At 42.0% G+C, this 19,524-nt stretch overlaps 1 protein-coding gene across 1 annotated transcript in view; it reads left to right on the plus strand.

Moving 5' to 3' along the window:
• LOC306933335 (uncharacterized protein) overlaps positions 1-19,524 on the plus strand; it is a 57,939-nt gene that overhangs the window by 27,361 nt on the left and 11,054 nt on the right. The window lies entirely within an intron of this gene.

Raw genomic sequence — 19,524 nt, forward strand, 5'->3', positions numbered from 1 at the left:
AATGTACAGACCAACCCCATTCTATCCACTTTTCACTTCAACACTCCCCTTTCTTTCTTTTGCCAGAAGGAAATTAAGCCTGGGATCCGAGGCTAGATGTGCACAGATGCTTGTGTTTCAGTAGGCAATGATAAAAATGAGGATCGGTCCTTGATCCTTCATTTTGGGTTCAAAACTTTTGGGGGTTAATGCACATTGTTGCAGCACTATGGTACTTCTGGCTAATCCCTCCCGGTGCTTCACACGAAAACATCAGGCCTTGGGAATTCATGTCTGAATCTCGAGATTCCATAGAATATTTACGGGAGATAAGACGGTAAGAGGTCCGAGATACATTTTATTGCATTGCAAAGCTTCAACTGGAGCTTGGCTGAACCCTTCAAGGGAACGCACCTCATCAAATACTGGAAGCTCAGTGAAGTGATATGGTTTCATTTCATTTATACCCTCTCAAAGCACAATATGATGTGCACTTTATTTCACTGTTCTAGTGCAGGGGTTCTCAACGTTTTTGGCCGGGGACCCCCGGAAATGCTTTGGTAATGTCTCGGGACCCCCGCCCCGCCCCCTCCCAACCCCCAATATAAATTGACTGCTACAATAACCTTAAACCATTTTGGGCGGGAACCCCTTTTGGTGTTTTAAGCATTGTTATAATTTAGCTATTGAAAAATAGCAGATCTACAAGCTCATAGCGCGCCACCGAGTGGCGCGCTACGAGCTTGTAGGTCTGCTATTTTTGAAAAATCGTGAAAATAAAATTTAAAAAAAATCTTTTTTTTTATTTTATTTTTTAAAAATAATTTGGGGACCCCCTAAAATAATTTGGCGACCCCCCGAGGGGTCGCGACCCACGGGTTGAGAACCCCTGTTCTAGTGTAAGGCCACACGGTGCCTTACACTGTATTATAGTTATAGGTAGTGAGAGATGCCTTAAGCTTCATGCAACAATAGTGGTGGATCCGATGGCTTCATGTGGATCTCGGACTTCATGGAGCCAGTCAATGATGTCAGTCCACTGAACTACGGAATGACGTATCTTTCACATACGACTCCATATATGGGCAAGGTTTAATCCCAACTCCAGAGTCATAGAGTAAGACAGAGTTACGACAACTCTGTTCACTTCATGAGGCTCTTCTACATAGACTTCTATTGCCGAATAGTGACAAAGGCCTGAACCGGAAGTTTACGGAATGCATTGGCGTCGCCGTCTATAGACCAATTATTTGTTTACAAACATTGGGACTGGGCGCACGGGTGACTGTTTCATGTAATCAATTCCCAACAGATCTCCAAACCTGTTGTTTTGGGGAGCGCTGGTTTCAGTCCATTCAACCTCCTCTTGTGAGTTGGCTAGTGAGATGCACCCTAGGAGACATTTATACTTCAAAGCCCAACAGTATTGCGCACAGAGAACAGCTGATATACAAGCTCACATCGCATCGCAGATGCGACTGTTGTGAGCGTAGAGGTCTGCTCTGCTGCCGTGTTCATGAGCGCATGACAGCGACTGGAGGTGTGGTTTTGAGGACAACTGTTTTGAATTGCTATTATTGTTCAAACACAACAGAAACCAAGGATTATATATTTCAAGGGCGAGAGATCACAATAAAAATCCTAATCATTCTTCCTCCACACTGGGAGAAAAACAGCATCTGAAAGTTTGATGGGGCATTTTTTACACGTGAGTGCAGTTAGAACTTTTCCATTGCATCTTATGAGAGGTGGTGTTCTTCTGCTGCCTTTATGCGCGCGCATGCCGTTTCTTATCAGTGTGACGTCGTCTGATAAGGCGTCTATAGGCTTTACAGTGACAAACGAGTTACATGAACCGCGTGACCGCTGTTTTCTCAATGTCATAACATTGAGGGGGCAGACGTGGTGAGTATTTATCTGCCTAGTCTGTGATGTCACTAGACAACATATAACTACAAATGTGGGCCACACACACACACACACACACACACACACACAAGATATATATATATCTATATATCTAGATATAGATATATATATATCTTACGGCCGATACAGATTCCGATATATTACATTATAATTATATTTAACTTGATTTCTTTGTTTGCTGGTGAAAGTAGATGGTAATCCCCCCTCCCCACTAACAGCTGGTGCTCTTAAAGAGACAGACAGGCAGACTGGCTGCTCTGTGCGTACAAAGCCATTGACGGACCTGGGCAAGTGAGGACACTGGCGACGACTGTTCGCCGCTTCACCTCCCAATGCGAGTATTGTAAAGAGCTTTGAGCACTTGAAAAGCGCTATAAAAATGCAATTCATTATTTCTCACAATAAATTTGAGTGGAATAACAATTAGCCATCCCCGGGAGGGCTCGAACCACCATGCTCTTGGTAAAATTGTATCAGGATTTCTACCACAACCCTCGTGGATGTGACAAGCCCTCTATGTCCTGTTGTTGATTCTTGATTGCATTCCCAGTAACTAATTGTCCCCTGGCTGGGGATAACATTACTTTGGATTAAACTGAATTGAATCTTATACACACAAGCGTAACCGATTAAATTTGAGCCATTATACGCTCGCATGCCGGTATGTATCCTTGGCACTGCAGCTGGTAAACACATGGTCACTGCAGGCAGGTTGGCGTGACATGGCCGCTTTAACTGTGAACGTTTCTGACCGTTGGGATTTAAGAAGGATGCGGGCGCTTTCAGGAAACGCTGATGTAAATCTACAATTTATTCGGCGTTATTATGTCATAAAATATATAAGAGCATCTCTCTGACATCACTTTGATTGAATTAAAAAAATTCACCCCTGTTGTTGTGAGAGCATATAGGCTAGTAGCGGTCTGTTTTGTATTTTATGTTATTGGCCCACTAACCCTGTTATGATCATTACGGTTTAATCTGGCGACGAAACCACCTGCCGTAGGTGCTTAGCACAGAGCTATACACATCTGCTCCCGGCATCAAACGTGTTTACACCATGTGTCTGGTTGAGGCATGGGGATTCAATGGAAGAACGTGAGTTGTTGACACGTCACACATTTCCTGTTCCCCCCCGTAACTGCAGCTGGATTACGAATCATTGCAGTTGAGCAAAAACCGTGTATCTCCATATTTCAACTTTTCACGTTTTTCTTTTATTTAAATAAATGCTTAAAAAAAACAATCTTGGTTGCGAGTTTGTAGAGCGACTATTTTTGTAAATCGACTATTTTTGAAAAACTTAGGAAGTGAATAAGTTGGTTAAGTGTGTCTGTGGATTTTATAAAACCTTTAACAAAAGTATATTCATTCATTAGTGAGCAGCATAAACGGATGTTGTTATGTACATTTAAGGATTACATATTTAATAATGTCAATAAGGAAGGACTATACTGTAATACTACTTTACTTCGATAGCAGAGCTTAAACTCCGGAACTATAACAATACTTTTGAAAGTAATCAGAGTACAAATAAATACTCAGCACCAAAGATCTAGGCAGAGAGCCTTTAAAATGGTTTTAAACCTTTTAGATGATAAAGTTAAGAATTAGCTTTAACAGGAATACTTTTAAGGAGAATGATCAATATCCAAATGTTACCTTCAGCAGGACATACTTTTAGAAAAATACCTTTTAAATACCCAATAGATGAGTCCACAAAAAAGAAGTGAGGTCCAGTCAGGAGCAGATATGATTTTCGCCAATTCATTTTAGTTCGGAGAGCACAGAACAGATCCACATACAGCCAATTACAAAATGTCTCTCCCCGTCTCGCAAAATGGAGACTCTATATATCATTTTAATCAAGATTTGAGAAGGCACACAGAGCAACGTGTCAAGCCACCAGGGAAGTTCATACAATCACATCCTGTCAAAACCTAGGTCAAAACCAGGAACCATAATGCATGGGATATGTAGTTTAAGGGTGACTTTGTAGTCCAGTTAAGGCTGGTTAGTTGGAGACGGCTTGTCTGCGTTGGCAAAGCACCAAGGCCAAAATAACATGTTTTCCACAGAGAGGAGCAGATAAACGGGAAACAACAATTCTATATCTTACTCGCTGACTGGGGGAAGAATTAAAATCAGTAGGACACAGGGCATGAAGATACAAAGGCCTAGGGCACATGTACCGATTCATAATTATTGTAGGGCATGGGGCATAAGATGTATTATTAAGCAGGACACATGTAATATGACATCCGCAAAACAACAAATCTACAAATAATTCCATCAGATGTCTCAGCTCCGTCCTATCAAATAGTTACGCTCAGCGCTCAGGATGGAGATTAATCACAGGACGGAACATTAATGATATCATAACCGAGCGCACCGCTCCACAGGCTAGCTGGGAGCACCCCTTGGGCAACATTCGATGTCATTTCCGGTTGGGACGTCATCCAAAGTGGTCCCCCTCCATTTTAGTGGATGAGATCGAAAATCTTAAAATGTGAATAAAATCAATCCGTCCAAAGATTATGTTTTTGACGGCCCATTGCGGGCCTGTCACTTGTCGCGTTAGTAATCATACTTCCCGTTGTTGTCGATCACCTTGGGGATGTTTTGGCTACATCTAGCTACTTCAGCTACATCCAAGATGGCGCCTTGTGCACCTTAAAAAGGGCCCTGAAGAAACAAATCGCTGAGCGTCCTAATTTAATGGTTACAAATTAACAATTGAGACAACGCAAGAACTGTCCACACATCAATGTCCATACATGCATGCATGTCAGAAGAATCACTTCCACTCTATGGGAGCGAAGGAGTGGAGCCCTGGCCTTCAACATTGGTGAAATTTGACCAGGTGTCAAGTTGACGCCCGGTCAAATTAGACCAAATGGTGGACCAATTTTCACCAATTGGTCTCATTGGTTGACGCCGTCAACCAATGAGAAAGTGGTGCGTGATTGACCACATATGGCAGGCTTTTGTGTTTGTAGTTTTCTTTCGGTGGGCCAACCACTCCAACTTAGGCCTAATAGTCTTCCAACTACACACCGCAAAATTCACTACACACAATCTGCGATACGATATGGGTAATTGACATGCTCGCAACATTTGCTACTCCGCTTCTGATGCATAGCATACGTGTGGTCGTACCATTATGCATCCACACATTCACGATATGTCACACAGTCACATACACAACAGTCAACAGACCTAATCATAAATAACCAGCCCAAACATATGCTTTCACATTGTAAAATGTTTCTTACTTTAAGGATCTGTTTCTTAGGCTAGTATTGACATTATCAATGCCACAGAATCTAAATCAATTGCAGTGGAACGCAGTGATAAACTTCTCCATAAACTCCAACTGGTCCAGAACACTGCAGCACGTATCATCACCAGAACTCCACTGGCTTCCCATCAAATACCGCATTGACTATAAGATCCTTCTCCATACTTTCAAGGCCATTCATAACCTCACCCCCCTTATCTGTCTGACCTTGTTCACGTCGACATTCCCACCCGGTCTTTTAGGTCTGCCTCCTCCATCAAACTGAAAGTCCTCCCTGCCTGTCTGTCCACCATGGGGTCAAGAGCTTTCAGCCGCTCTGCCCCTCACCTCTGGAACTCCCTCCCCCTGATATAAGAAACATGGACTCAATCACCTCATTTCAAACCCACCTGTTTAGGCAGGCCTATGATTGATCTGTGTTTTCTGCTGCAAGATATACTTTATTGTCTGCTTTTGCTCTTAACTGTGTTGAGTGCCCTGAAAGGCGCCTTATAAATAACATGTATTATTATTATTATTATTATTATTATGAAAGTGTCTAGCTACAGCGGATTCACCTGTGAGAATAAAGCGTCTGTGCTCATTTGATTCTGAGTCGGCAACTTTACACCCAAATACATCTTATGGCAGATCATACTGTGAAGATTTCTCAGTTGAGTATGCCAATTCCCTTGTCCCATTGTTGGCCCGATTGCAATCTATCTAATGCACCAAGGTGCACTAGTGCAGTCAGTCAAGGAAAGGTAACTTGATACTGTATAAAAAGTGAATGGTAAAAATACTGGAATTAAGTTTGATTTCATTAAAAGTTGATTGATGTAGTATTCTCGGAATTCTCCAAAGGCAGTCAACTCAGATTGTGAACACAAAAAGAAAATAAATATATTGATAGAGCGGTTACAATAAAACGTGTTGGTGGAATCAATATTTGTTTTTCTGTTTATACGACCAATGAAAAGGTTTGCGTAATCCGGAGCAAAGGTTGGGCCCATAGCACAATCTGCAGTAAGAAACTATTTTCAACGAGAAAATAGCTGTTAGTCAGTTTAAGATTGAACATGTCGACCAAGAGCTGAGTAGGAGGCATTAAATCATCCCCGTTATCCAAGAAGAACTGAAGGGGACTTCAATCTACTATGAAGAACGTTAGCTTAAAGGCTATAGCGGCATCTAATATCTCGTCCCACAGTGAAAGACATGCGTGTTGCAGACGTACTCCTGCCCTTGATCGAGCTGGTCCCTGCACACTGGTCAGTGCTGCGCACAAAAGCAGAAGACAAACTGTTCCACATACAGTACAGAGTTCAACAAGTAAGACGCGCGAACGCGGGAAGCGAACGCAGCTCGTAAATTGCAAAACAATTAGAATAATTTTTTTTAAGTTTAGTTTTTTTTAAGTTTTTCCTTTTAAAGTTTTTCCTATTTAAGTTTTTTTTTTAAGTTAAGTTTTTTTTTAAGTTAAGTTTTGTGTGTGTGTGTGTGTGTGTGTGTGCGCGTGCGTGCGTGTGTGTGTGTGTGTGCGTGCATGTGTGTGTGTGTTTTTGTGTGTGATACAGCTGCGCCCTCTGGTGGTGGGCGGGTGGTGTTACAGCGTGACACACACACACACACACACAGACATGATCTGCTGGGTCTCATAGTAAATGCTCACTGCGTTCGCAATCACTGCGTTCGCAATAACTGAACATAAACTGTTCACATTTATGAATCATCATTGAGCATGATGCTTATGAATTCTACTGACAATAGCAGATCTACAAGCACAAGCGATCTACAATGTACTGCGAGCAACACAGTGAGTATAAATTAAGCCTTTTTTTGTGGTCAAGGTCGAGATCTTATTGCATTAGCACGTCCTGTGTGCTGACGGCAATGCAGTGTGAGTAATTTGTGGTGAATCAAGGGATTCCCACACATGCAAGGTGAGCTGCCTTAACCTGCTGGAATTAATCACACAATGCTACATTCAGACCTGTTGCACAACCAAAATCCGGCCATCAACAGTATTTAAAGGAAAGATGAATTGAGCTGAACAAAGTCAAGAACACAGAAGAGAAAGGGGAGTTTTTGTTGTAGCAATGTTGAAGAAATTACCATCGTCATAAATATGGCAATGAGTTCATCTCGGGATAGGCAGCATATGCGATAGATATGATTTACTGTATCAAGTGTGTACTTTGAGGAGAATGGAGAAGACAAAGGGGCCAAAACAAGAGGCTGTTTTGATTTATACACGTGACCAAACGCTGCTGGCCCGGGTTGTTCTATGTGGAGGCTGAGCTATACTTGGGAATGAAAGTTAGTACCAAATATAGCATGGTTAAGTACTGCTGTGCACGGTATAATGATGGAGCAGGTCTCAACATGGGAACCTAAAATGATTATTAAAGAGCTTGCAGCTGAGGGAATAGAGATGTCTATATATTTAGCTGAGCTCCACTCAGTGTTGCCATGTCAGCTTATTATAAGTGACTTTGGGCTTCTTTTTCTGTAAAGTCACTTGTAAATATTGGTTACCGGGTGCCTTTTTCGCATGGGGGGGCTTGTTTCTAAAGTGCAGTTGCTTATTTGGTCTTTCCATTTTATTTTATTTTTTAATTATTAGTTAAACTAGTGATTCTCAAATATTTTCATGCCATGGATTTATTTCAAGTTTTTTTTTAAATAGCCCATCTTCTATTTTCCAATGAGGTTGTATACAGTATACATGTTTTAAAGGAGCATTCAGTGATTTGGGTGATTTGGAAAAAACCCTGGTCCACCCCGGTAACAAGATGTGCACATGCACACGCTCTACAGTGAGGGAAGTACAACAGACTAACAGCAAGTGCACCAAGGCCCGCCCCACTCGATCATGATTGGAGGAAGGCCCCTCTCATCCTGATTGGATGAAGGCTTTGCCACCCAAAGCCCAAACCGAAACTAGGGTTTTTTGACCCCAGGGGCTCACTGGGGACAGGGAGGAACTCCTTATATGGTCAGCACACTTTATAGTAGGGAGGATTATCCAAAAAATAAGAAAAAATAAGTGATATTTGAATTAAGTGAAATCACTGAATATACCTTTAATGTGCTCATGATGTGGCCTAATAGTCGCTTCTTATGGACTGGTTTTCCTCGACCTGATTGCTTATTTCTCTCAGTCTCACAGAATCTGGCAACACTGCCTCCACATTGCCCAGCTGCTCACTGTGATGTTTTGATTTTGGTTTGACTGAGGTCTTTTGTCTTTGAGAAGCACGCTGGATTTGATTTAAGGTTTGCTAAATAAAATATTTCGACAACATGCATTTATATTGAGTAATATTACAGCTGTCTCTTACTTTTACTTTATGTAAACCGCGTAGTGTTGTTGGAAAAAAATTATTATAACCTTGCTTCAATAAACTTTGGATCTTCTATCCTCATATCAAAAGCATTGAACAAATAAATCAGCATTCATATTCTAAGTATTTTGCCAAATTATTTGTACATACAAAAAACTGAATTTCACCCGGTGAGCTTGGTGCAAATAGAGGCAGCAACACCACATTTAAACGCTTACCGCTTAGTAATCAAACTATATGAAATATATAGCAGGGCTATCCCAGAGGAAAAATCTGCTTCTCATTTTAAAGGACCACTTCACCATGCACTTTTCAACTTATCTTCTTGGTCTCACTCCTCACTAATGTTCATGATAAAATACCACCATTTTTTCCTACTCGGTCTGTGTCTCATAAGCCCTTTCCACACCTAAGCGCAAAACGGTCGACAGCCACGCACTTCTTAAGCTCTGCGCAGCTTAAATTCTGAGTTTTTAGACAGCTGGTGGATGGAAAAGAAGCTCCACCTCCGCAGACTTTTTGCGTGGAGGAGAGCGTTTCAGGGAATCTGGCCGTCGCGCAAAAAGTCTGCGGAGGTGGAGCTTCTTTTCCATCCACCAGCTGTCTAAAAACTCAGAATTTAAGCTGCGCACAGCCGAGAACGTGCGCGGCTCTTTCGATAGTGTGGCAGCACCCATAGGAGGTCTGTGGGCAGTTCAGAAACTGCTCTCTTTTCCTGAAAAGTTGCAATGCAAAAATGAAAGCCATCGTTCTCACGATAATACAAATTAAATATATTAAAATAATAATAATAATAATAATAATAATAACAATAATCGGCCTAACGATGATGTCACTGGTGGACGTGTGTCTGAACTGCCCACAGCCCTCCTATGAGACACTGAGTAGGAGAAAAAAAGTGTTTTATCATGAACATTGTGAGGACCAATTATATGACGAGAGGTTGAAAAGTGGTCCTTTAAAGCTGCAATAAGCAATATTTTCTCAGTATTTCTCAAAATTGTAATATATATTTCAGACAGCCAGCAATTAGTCAGGGGATATTAATAAAACCTGGGAATACATTTCTTACCAAGAATTTTCTTCACCAATGTGTTTGTAAAGGTGTCTACTAACATATCCCACATTGGTTTATATTCAACCACCCTAGGGGAAGTTTTGACAGCTGCTGAAAGTTGGGGTACCATACAACCATTATAAGGCAAAATGTTCTAAATTTCATTATGCTTTAAGTAGCACGTGACATGTCAAACTAGGGTGTTTTCATCATTCTGAACACTCCTTGGGCTAAAAATTGCCATAGCCGTCATGTCTATGGCCGTTTTTAGCCAAAGGAGTGTTTTTCGTGCAAAACTAATGCTTGGAATGGATTCAGAATGATGAAAACCCCCTAGTTTGACACGCCACATGCTATTTAAAGCATAATGAAATTTAGAACTTTTTGCCATATATTGGCTGTTGATGGTACCCCAACTTTCAGCAGCTGTCGAAAAATTCCCCTAGGGTGGTTGAATATATCCCAATGTGGGATATGTTAGTAGACACCATTACAAACACATTGGTGAAGAAAACTCTTGGTAAGAAATGTATTCCCAGATTTGACTGGTAATACTGATAATATTCCTTGACTAAATGGGTAAAATGCTCCCAAAAATGTTTTGTCTCTGTGACACATCTAGGGGGCACAATCTGTATTCAAAGATTTCCCTAAAACCCATTGGTCGATTTGCCTGTCTACTTCCTGATTGGTTAGTCATTTCTGCAGGGTTTTTTGAACATTGACAAAGCTTGACAAAGGAAAATCTTTGAATGCAGATTGTGGCCCCTAGATGTGTCACAGAGACTACATTTTTTGGGAGCATTTTACTCATTGCTGGCTCTCTGAATAATAACAAAAAGCTCATTAAAATTTGGACATATTGCTTAGCAGCTTTACGCAGATCTTCTGCTTTTGAGTAATACATTATATTTCTCATTTATGCTTCATTTGAAGATCACTTAAGTCTCGTTTATGGATCCTAGTAAAGTGCTTAGGAGCAAAATAGCAATAGGGGTATATAGGCCTATACATTAGAGCTGTATTTGAGAGATTAATGAAGCCTAGATGTGTGTCAGTGCCCAACAGTGCATATAGTGCTTAACAGTAGTGTCTTTAAACAATATGGTTGTCCTAATCAGATGATCAGAAATCTGGGCCAATCACGTCATTTTCAAATCCCTAATCAATATTATATCCATATCATGATATTAGACTGGATATTGTACTATTGTGATATGGTATAAAACGTGTTCTTTAAAATATAAATATCGGATCGGGAGAAGAACAAAAATCAGTATCGGCAGATGTTCAAAATCGAACGATCGGAATCGGATCGGGAGCAAAAGAAACGTGATCGGGACATCCCCAATTCTATTCTTTTCAAATATAAAAGGGCGTGCAACAACAAACAAGCACATACAGTTGGGTGCCACCGATATTGTCCCTTATCATTTGACCCATTTAGGCCTGACCTCAAAACTTTTAAAAATCCTTCTAAATCCTGAAAAAATCCTTCTAAATTTTCACGATTTTTCAAAAATAGCAGACCTACAAGCTCGTAGCTTGTATGAGCTTGTAGATCTGCTATTTTTCAATAGCTAAATTATAACATAATGTTTAAAACACCAAAAGGGGTTCCCGCCCAAAATGGGTAAACTGTCCTTTTGCGCAGATCACGCAAACCTCAGCAAAAAGAAAAGGACAATATCGATGGCCTCCAACTGTAGAAACTATTGCATTTATTTGGCGTATACTGACATTTGTTTAAGTAAAAGTACAAATACCCTATTGTAGAAAAAGTTTGGTATTCAAAATCTTGAGTAAGCACACAAAAAGTATTGGCATCAAATATACCAAAAGTATAGTACTATGCAAAATGTCAAAAACAGACAATTCTAACACCAGTTTTGAATCACTTATTTTCAATGATTTATTTTGGTCATCAGTTCATGCAACAGTATACACTCAAGTGTATAACAAAATAATGTTTAAAGGCTGAAGCTATATTAGCTTATTATGCCTACCCTTACTACATCTGAATATATACATGACGAACAAAGAAAAATAAAGCAAACAAATTGTCTAGACAGAAGCAGAAATTACTTTTTTGCTTCCATAATATATAAAAAATATACATAATAGATCACATGTATTGTTATACCTGTTCATTTATATATATATATATATATATATATATACCCACCATTTTATTATGATTACTATTATTATTTAGCTTTAATCGATCGTAACACGTCTCTATATACCTTTTTATGTTTTTAAACACTTTTTTTTAAACACGAATAGAACTACACATCCTCAATTCCTTTTCACAGCATTTCCACAGACTTGTGTCCCATCAAAGAGACTAAGCGCGTTATATAAGTGTGGACGTAGGCCTACTGATTACTGAACCACAACATAAGTTCATAAACTTAGCTTCAGTTAACGTCTTCAACGGCAAAAACGCATCTTTTTACGCCGCTCGATGGGTTGGGGGCGATGGTCTCGGTCGCCCCCGGTCAATCAAAAGGGAGTTAGTTTCGGGGAGGCGGAGACAGGCGCCTCGAGGCGCCATGACAGCGCAGTAACGCAAACGACCCCTTATAAGCCGGCGGCAGCCCCGGGAAGAGTTCTCTTTTCTTTGTGAAGGGCAGGGTGACCTGGAATGTACAAGGTGGTGAGCCAACAAATCCAGTAGCAGGTTCCCAGATTTCAGCGCTCCTTGGAGGAGAAGGAGGATGCAGACAGACCTGGAGCACGCTCGCAGCAACTAATATCTGCCCCGAGTCATGGTGGGGTTATCCCTTTGGCTTAGTGGTTAAGATGTTGGCTTTCTATGCGGGAGACCCGGGTTTGATTCCCGGGTGTTACAATGGTGCCATGACCCGGATAGGGATTCCCCCATGGGAGGTCAAGAGGGGGGGGTGAGTGTAGCAGAGTGGCTCACAGCCTCAGCCTGATGGCCTCAAAAGTCTAATATCTCCCCCAGCCATGGGTATAGTGTGTTGTTGTTGTCGTCAGGAGGACACAGTTAGTGTTGACACACATCGTCCATTTGAAGAGGACGTGCAGTAGTAAAGTTATCTTGTTAAAGTTTAAAACGTCTAAAAGTGACAGACATTGTTTGACGGACTAATTCCATTTAATTGCTGTTACTCTGTGTTTACTCCTCTTTGACCCTGTGAGGGAGATGGGACACAATACAAACACTACACCTGCTCTGAAGGGCATAGGACACTGTATACTGGCAACATGTTTACATTTTTTGAACAAAGATGGAAAAAAAAGAGACAATACTAGACAACTAGAAACAACACAATTCTTCTTTTGCCTTAGAATCAGCTTCATAGAGGCCATGCGCGTGACGTCAACATACCCAGAATTTATGCGGGAACGGCAGAACGCATAAGTGTGAGTGGCAAAAGACTACTTTCTGGCCTTGACAGCCCATACATCCAAACAGAAAAGTCCCATCTGATTGCATTAAACGACAATAAACTCACTTGGCCACTCACTTTATGCATGCGCATAACCCGCAATACCCTCTATTGTCACCACAGATTTACAGAGTAAAAGAGAGAGCGTTTTTGTGCATCATTCCCATTGTGTTGTTTTTTGTGGGCAAGCGGAAAAGGAGATCAAGAAAAGAAACAAAGTTAAAAGAAATCTACATATTTACACATAAACCTGAGATGAGGTATAAGGGTGCATGAGCATAGCAGCAGGTGTATACTGTACATTATATACTTATAATTACTTAAGGACATTAAAAGACAAAAAGTCAGCATGCAGAATGTCAGTGCGTGTCAACCACATAATCTACACAATAAGACTGACCGTATATAATCCGCAAAATCGGTCCATGAGGTAGAGCAAAAAAAAAAAGGTCAAGTCCTTTGTCCCTGCAGGTATAGAGGGTATCATCATCATACCCGGACGTTTTGCGGGATGCCTAGTGAGTGGCAAAAAACGACTTTCTGGCCCTATCTGATTGCATTAAACGACTAAATGACTTTGCTACTCGATTTGACAAACACTTTATGCATGTGCATACCCTCTATAATCCACGGGTAGGTTCAAAGGAGAGCTAAGGTCTGACCCAGGCTGACGACACCGCCTGTCATCAGGCTGCCGAACAAGCGCGGGGAGCTCGCCTCCCATTATGTGCTCTGCCCATTGCACTTGGGCAAACTTGCAGTTTGCTGTAGGCTGGTCTTTTCTCAGTTCTTGGTGCGGCTTCGGCAGGGACGGATTAACCCCAACAAGGGCCCCTGGGCCGGTAATTTTTGCAGGGCCCCCATAGCGCGCGTGCGCACGACATTTCTGTGTTTTTCCGTGTTTTTATCATCTTTTTGACCTAAATTTAACTAAATCAATGGCCAATGAAGGGCCCCAGGAGCCCTTTTCAGGGCGTCAAACCCAGTACCCCTCGGTCCAATTTCCCTGAAGGGCCCCTGAGAGCCAAGGGCCCCTGGGCCACGGCCCCACTGGCCCAATGGCTAATTTGTTCCTGGGCTTCGGCATTTATTGGCCATGGCCTTCATGCCCTCCGTGGACACCACATCTTACCGGTACACCCGTCCAGTGCGGCACACCGTAAGACATAGTCTACAGACAGAAGATGACATGGCACAGGCACACGTCAACATGTGTGTCCCCACCCTCCCCCCAACGGTCATTCAAAAAAAAGTGAAGTTCTGGTGTGCCACCAGTTCACTGGCTGTATTGGTTACATCATAAATGATCAGAATATACTTTACAAAACCAAGATGTGTGAGGAATACTCACTTGTCTGGTCCAGTCTTTTTTCCCCCCTTCTGGAAATGACACACCTCAAATAGCTGGTGGAATAATTGGTTGCAGTCATTCCTGGCATTCTGGTGTGTGCCAGCTCAGAGGATATAAGCTGTCCACAGCCTGTGAATAGAGAGAGAGAGAGCAATTAGCATTTATATTACCAGAATTGTACCTCTCAGTCCCGGCATAGTAGTTCCGGAGTGGTCCCAACGGATTGTGCGGCCCTGTCTTTCCCTAGTGGTCTGATCGAGGGTAGCTACTGGGACGTAAGTCGGGACTTGATCACCCCGGCTGGGTCACCCGAGTGAGGGGTATGATGTTCGAGAGACCCGAAACCCCGATGACCTTGGGATACATCACTGAGGATACGTCCCATGGCAGTTGCATCCAGGCGATGTTATTTTCGTTCTGAGGTATTCTGTTTGTAGTGACTCATAGGAATAGACTATGTGACAACCAGGTATAGTCTGGTGACCACCGGAGAGACGGGTGACAGCCGGAATGTAGACGGCACCCCGGGAGCAGTATGGGTTAGCGCCCCTGCCTGCATCCTCCGTGAGGAGGAAGCCCAAAAACCTTTGATGAGGCCTTTAGGAGGGCCAGTCGAGTCGCAAGTGGAGTCTGCAGTACTACCGTTGCCCAGCGGTGGAGCCTGCAGAACCACTGCGGCTCAAGAATCCACCACTCCTGAATGAAGTGGCTGGTGCTGGGAGTCTGGTGCAACGCACAGGTCCTGGCAGTACTCCTGGTGAGAGCAGGAGTGGACCTGGTGAGACGTAGGAGGGGCCCGGACAGGAGGCAACCCACAGAGCCTAGTTCCTCCACATACCAGAATTGTACCTCTCAGTCCCGGCATAGTAGTTCCGGAGTGGTCCCAACGGATTGTACGGCCCTGTCTTTCCCTAGTGGTCTGATCGAGGGTAGCTACTGGGACGTAAGTCGGGACTTGATCACCCCAGCTGTGTCACCCGAGTGAGGGGTATGATGTTCGAGAGACCCGAAACCCTGATGACCTTGGGATACATCACTGAGGATATGTCCCACTTGCATCCAGGCGATGTTATTTTCGTTATATTGAGTAATATTACCGCTGTCTGTTACTTTTACTTTATGAAAAAACAGTGTTGTTGAAAATCAGCATTTCGGCAAAATATATTTGCACTGAATTTCACCCGTTGAGCAACACCGCTTATAGTATAGTAGTAATAGTAATATATGAAATATCTATGTAGCAGGGCGAAATTATTAAATGACTATGCCACCCTCACAAATAGCAGTGAGGGGTCCTACAAACACACTAACAACAGCATTAGCCATATACTATATATGCTGGACAAACTGAACATGGTATGGTTCCCCAATTCAGAATGTACAGAAGGCTGATGTAACAAAAGTGTCAAGTTTATTCAACATGTAGAGGGTTATTATTATCTGAGCCCAAGTGCAGGTGATATACTGTAGGGTGGCTTCAGGGCCTACTGGGCCCTCCAAACTAAACATACAAAGCAAGTAAATAAATCAAAACAATAGCAAATTAAGTAATTAAAGAAATCACAGGAAACAAAATCCAAACCATGCAATATAAATTAATGGCCCAGTATTAGGGCATTCACTTCTAGTCATTTTTACTAGTTGCCTAGTTTACTAGTCGACTAGTTGTTTAACTACCTATTATGTTTATTTTTTTGGAAATAAACATTGTACACATAAAAAACTGTGTACATTGGTGACTATAACTATAATCTACCTGATTTTGAGGTCTACAAAATCGGTGGGAAATAATCTTATCAACTAGTACCAACAAGGTCGACTAGTGGATTTACTAGTCGACTAGTTGCTTAATGCCCTACCCAGTATAACTTTTTTTTGCCTTCATTTTATTATTTTTGTAGAGGGATAGATACAAAGTGGGCTGACAGGAAATGGGGAGAGAGATGGGGGGGGGGGGGGGGGGGGGGTGACATGCAGTAAAGGCCGTCAGGATTGGGAGTCGAACCTGCGGCACACTGCCAGACTGGATTACAGTTTATGTCCTCAACACCACTATGGCACATGGCCCAAAAACAAAATCTGGTAAAACCCAGTCTCAAAAAAGGGATAAGTGAAAGATTGTAGGTTAGAATTGTCCTCCTGCAGTAGATCACATAATACGTCTGGTTAACCCTCAATACAAATTAATTACATTATACAAAATATAGCAAAATGACAAAAAAAAGAAAGAAAAATAAATAAATACCAAAACATACCCAGTCAATGTCCCAGGCTGTGGGTATTCAGTGGTTAACCCAGGAAAGGACCTGGAGGCTTTGGAGGATAAACTAGAAAAAGTGCCCCTCGGGGCACAGGTCTCCACCAGGGCAGGTCAGGTTGTGGCCTCCTGGTGGCGCTATAATAGGCCAATGTGAAAAGGGTGCCATTTCTTCATACGCCTTTGATGGCAATTGGATGATTTGAGGCATTTTGTTCCAAAAATGTGTTTTGCAAAAATCAACCTGTTGGTGGCGCTATAACAGGCCAATGTGAAAAGGGTGGGATATATTCCTCAGCCTAGTAAGAAAATGTGTGAAAGATTTCACGTAAATTGCACGCTGCGTTCATGATTTGAGGCTTTTGTTCAAAACGGGACAATCTTGCAAACTGTGAAAGCCAATTATAGCCAATTAGGATGGAATATGAAATATCGGACAGATCTGACTTGCGCACATGACCATAGAGATACTGTGTAACGATTTGTGAGATTTTTGGACAGAATCTGGAGGAGTAATATCAAAAAATGTGTTTTACAAAAGTCGGCCTCTTGGTGGCGCTATAAAAGGCAGTTGCGGAAAATGCAGGTCAAAAGTTGGTCCTTGGCCTCTAGGGAGTGTGCATGCAACGTTTCACGCAGATCGGTGCAGTTTTAGGTAAAACGTGTGAAAAGCTGCCTCATGGTGGCGCTATAACAGGCCGTTCTGGAAAATGTGGGGCAGAGGTTCATCGTTGGCATCCAGGGAGTGTGTGTGCAAAGTTTGGCATCGACCGGGTTAACGGTGCCGGAGATTAGCTGGTAACAGACGGACGGAAGGACGGACACACACACACACACACACACACACACACACACACGGACGGAGTGCAAAACATACTCTCTCCCCATGCCTTCGGCCTGGTGGAGACAATTAGGCTAACAGTTGACTAACATTCAACATTGTCCCCATGTCAAAAACCCTCTTTAAACCCATTCCCCTACCTGATTCCAGAAGCGTCCCAGCTCCCCCTAAACATCACACCTGCCGAACTCTATGAATGGAATATAAAATGCCACTAATTAAAATGTATCCCCATCAAAATGTATTATCAAAGCATCAACACTTGGTTTTCTTACCAAGTACTAGTAGGATGTACACCTGACCTCATGCCTCAATGCAGGTCCACAACAAACACTCATAGTCCAGCTGCTTAGCTCCAATATATAAAGGAATCGTTCAGTTTGTGATAAAAGCATGACATTTGGTACACATATAGCCAAAGGCATCCCAAACATAATTGGACGTGGAGGCATCCTGAATTTTCAACATGGCACCCATGGCAGCCATTTTTCAAAATGCCACCATTGACATCCTATTATAAGGCAATATTTTCTAAATTTCCTTATGCTTTAAGTAGCATGTGACATATCAAACTAGGGGGTTTTCATGATGCTGAATCCATTCCAAGCATTAGTTTTGCATAAAAACACTCATTGGGCTAAATTTAGCCATAGCAACTTGCCCAAGTTGCTATGTGCTGATGTCCAAATGTACTGATGTCAGCACATTTGGGCAATCAAATCAGGCTTCTTGCCAAACATGAGGCCTCAAACCTGGCCATCCCTTGTATGCCCCTTAAAGGGGCAGTGCTATCTAATACAATCTAATAAAATAACTATAATATAGTTATTTTATTAGATTGTATTAGTTATATATATAGTTATATAGTTATATATATTATATATAACTATATAACTATATATATAACTATATATAACTATATATATATATATATATATATATGAGAGAGAGATATACATAATTGTATTGCACATATTAGAAGCTGTACTACAGTATATTTGCAGCTTATTGAATATAAACTATACATTCTCAAAATCTATTGGCTGATTAAGTCATACCCAGAGCCATAAAGACAGAGTTAGGACATTGAGGGGGCAGAAAACTGAGCGCTCGAGTGCTGTTCATGCAGCCTGGAGAGTGACAAGCTGGAGTTTTAAATACATTGTTTTCAACAAGGGCGGCACAAATAAGAGCAATTTTAGGCATGTGTGCAACATGACAACTGCTTTAAAGTATTGTACACTGACAACTAAAGTCTGTAATGCTTATGTTGTACTATTACTAAAAAAAACAATCTAAAATAAAGGGACTCAGCCAACTGGCCGTTGCCTGAGTCCAATGCATTTCTGCCAACTTCCAGTCCAGGATTTGTTCCCATTCAACAGAATTCTATGTAGAAGAGCCGTCATTGGACTGGCCCCATGAAGTGAACGGAGTTGTCGTAACGTTAATCTATGGCTCTGGTCATACCCAAATGAACCAGTCCAAACCAGATGGAGGCTGCAACCTGAACCAGCACCATTCCCTGATGTATAAGCAGGGGAATATTATGATATTATGGAAACTCAATCATCATCAACTCCAATCATAAGACGGGCAGGATTTCCTCTTTTGTCAACAAATCAAATAAAGTGCTCTCAAGACTCTAGCCATTTTGCACCTCTTGGTTCTCAATGTCACTAAAAACCAAGCTTCAGTTCAAACCTCCCAAAACAAACTGATACGAACGTCAACTTCTTGGCCTTGAACCCGTGCATGAGAGCCACCGGATTCCGACACACTTTGCTAGCTGATGGCTCAGAGTAGAAGCCAATATCAATGGGTTCAATGGGTCCATGGCACTCAAGGCACACCAAGGCAGAAAAATAAAATGTGGCTAATGCATTGCAAGATTAAAATTCATTCAATGCAAGCCACTTTAAATGAAAGGCGTTTTATATTTCTATAAGAGTGCCTTGGCCTTGGGGCGACTGCTGGCCTAGTGGTCCAGGCGCATGCCACATATAGGCTCTGGCCTGACAGCGTGTCGCGTGTTCGAGTCCCGTTCATGACGACCCTTGCTGC

Source organism: Electrona antarctica (assembly GCF_951216825.1).
Source record: "Electrona antarctica genome assembly, chromosome: 12".
Classification (NCBI taxonomy): domain Eukaryota; kingdom Metazoa; phylum Chordata; class Actinopteri; order Myctophiformes; family Myctophidae; genus Electrona; species Electrona antarctica.